This window comes from Nematolebias whitei, chromosome 8, assembly GCF_014905685.2.
Source record: "Nematolebias whitei isolate Nwh7 chromosome 8, NemWhi1, whole genome shotgun sequence".
NCBI lineage: Eukaryota > Metazoa > Chordata > Actinopteri > Cyprinodontiformes > Rivulidae > Nematolebias > Nematolebias whitei.
In genome coordinates this window covers 26,067,314-26,070,342 of record NC_056505.1, presented here as the reverse complement: position 1 = coordinate 26,070,342, position 3,029 = coordinate 26,067,314, and positions in this window count along the sequence as shown.

Below are 3,029 nucleotides of genomic sequence, written 5' to 3'. Positions count from 1 at the left end.
ATATATACTAAAATAAACTACTGCTTACTACTTGTACTACTATTCCTTTGCGGTTTTCACTTATCACGGGTCTTCAGGGTACGGATCCGCCACAACAAGCGAGGGATTACTGAAACCCTGTTTGGGCTTAGCCCCTCTCCATGTTTTGCCATTAGCTCAAATTTAGATCCAAACTTGTTTCTGTTTTTACAAACGGAGGTCATTCGCAAAGCTTTCTACATCAGGTAAGATACTGACTGCTGATAATGTTATATTTTTTTTAGAACTCCACTTAAGAAAGTCTGAACTATCCCTTTACTTATCCTGGTAGTGCTACTAGTGTGATTTGCTCTTTTGCTTAATAATAATCCACAAAGTTTAAGGTTTCTTGGAAATTTGTAAAAATAAACTTTTATTTGTTATAATTTTATCTGAAAATTAGGCAGTAAGAGCGGACAATAACAACTAAAGTTGTGAACCTAAAACCTAACATAATGAACTTAAGAAAAGCTTTGGTGAACTGTAGTGCAAGATGGATGATTATTGTTTTTACATTATGCATTTGCCACCTAATGACTTAAAGAGGAATAAAGGTGCACTGGTTTGTGTTCTGTTAGCAGTCGGTTCATCTTTCTCTTATCTCTCTTCTCATTATGTTTGTCCTGGGAGGGAAATTAATACAACTGCTCCCTCTTCCTTTTAGTTAGAGCTCAGGTAGCCAGGCTCACCCTGTAGATTTGACTAAAACTAAAATAGATTATCTTTTACTTTTGCTCTGTGTAGCACAGAGTCCTGATCATCTCAGCTCTTCACATCATTCTGGTTTGTTTTCACCACAATCTCTTTCAAAAGACGACTTGTGTACCAGTAAGTTTTGCACCACATGTCCCGAAATTAACATAGCATCAAATTCTTTCCACTGAATGATGCAATGCCATAAGCCCCAATAATTAGAACAAAAATTGTTATGGTTAACCACATGCCCACAGCACATGTTACAAATCCTGCAGCACACCAAGCAGGAAGCTGAGGGACACATCCAGTGCCTCCTGATGAAAATGAACTTTCTTAAACTTAGCACAAATGAGCTGAAACTGCAAAGTGCTGTTTGGTTTGAGAGCCTGAGGAAAAAGAGGGGGCAGAGCGCAAGAGGCTCCACGAGCACTAATCTCAGTCAGAGGGAGATATAATTTCATGCCTATTTAGAGAAGAGTCCTGAAGGGTTTTTTTCAGCCGCTCTCCAGTCTCATGATAGGTGATGCAGCAGCTCTGCACACAGATTCTATCACGTCCTTCTTTAAAGAGACAATCCCTCTCAATCCATGCATAGAAAGAGCAGGATGGACAGAGCACAACACTTTTCAGCATCACTAAATGGCCTCTTTCAAACGTCTCGCATAGCTGTAGTTATGTAGTGGGCAACTTTTATAAAGCAATTTGGATGGAATTACTGCTTTCAACACGGAGGAACATCTTGTTGCCAGGAAACATTTGAGCAGAATCTTTGACCCTGACTATTCGTTTTGTTGCCTGTTGCTTGGACTGCTGCCGAGCGTATCACGGCCCTGACAATCATAACCCAGAAGAACAAAGAAAAATGACAAAATCAGAACGCCATTATGCGCATGCAATCTATACCGCCTGCTTGAGTTGTCCTTTTTGTTTTTAATCTGATGCTACTGCTTTGCTTAAACTGGTAGTAGAACTGTGCAGTGTTCGAGGCGTTCTATACACTGCTGTGGAGCACGCCTCACTGAAAAATAAACCTTCTGCAAGCGTGCAAGTGCATCAAATAAATCTGCATGCAGCCTTTGCAAATGTGAGCAGCTCCTGCGTACATTTCTTGCAGACGTGCATGCAGAAAATAAACTCTTCTGCACAGTTTTACGGAGCGCTTTCCCTACAGGTGACCCTGAACTCAATGGTCACAGCAGTTCCAATACGCAGGCGAGCAAAAAGACCCGCTACAGTTTGTCATTGTTTTAACCTTTTGATCAAATTCTGCGGGAGGAAAGCAATGTATTCATAGTGCATGCAAAGTGGCAGCAATTTGACGGGGGGGGGGGGGGGAATGAACAATGCACTGCGGTTAGTGCGGTACAGCAATTACTTCTTCCTTCTCCCAGTGTGTTTTATATTCATTATGTCCTCCTCTTTCCCATGAAACTTGTGGCATATTCATCAGCACTGTGACAAATTAGATGTGCAGTGAAATGGATTATGACTGAGAGCAGTGGAAGATTAGATCCACTTCAATCTTACCCAGCAATCACTATCCCTTCATTTCTGTGGGGAAATACCCGAGGACAGGAAAGAAAATTAGATCAAATTTTACTGAAGAAAGAGCTGGAGTGGCAGGGAAGAGAGAGGAAACCCAGCTTCTTTTTGTCATTTCTGCCAAAGCATCTGCCTCAAAAAGCATTTGTCTTGGAGTCAGTTCTGGATAGGCCCAGAACACATACGACTGAAACTACATCCATTTTCACAAAGGAAGGAAAAGTCTGTTTTTGTCTTTGAGATTGATTGAGCCAAACGTGCAACATATTCAGTCACTTCACAGACAAAATGCTCTTAAGAACCCTCAACTGCATGTTTATCTCCTGATGGTTGTTATCCTCGGCTGCATTATTGCCTGTGTGTGAGACCTGGAGGAAACACCTACACACGACTGAACCACAGTTTTTAACCTCACAAGGACGATGCCCTTCAGAGATGGGTTTATCTTCGATTAAAGCTGAGGTTCAGATGCACAGACTGCCTGGGTCTGGGTATGTCTCTCTGAAAAGTTTGAAAATCACAAGGTACAAATAAAAAATCACTCCAAACATTAAACGAGTAAAAAGCATGTTTGCATTTGAAACAAGGCAGCAGAGACATCTAGTGGACAAAAAGGGGTTTCATCTTGTTTTTAATTCCTTAAATTCACAATACTTCAAGTTTAATTTAATATAAAATCAAAAATCCACACGTCAGTCAACACTCTCACTGTAGTTTGTCAAGTTAAAGGCTTTTGTCTAACAGTTGTGTTTTTATTTTAATACTTCACTTGT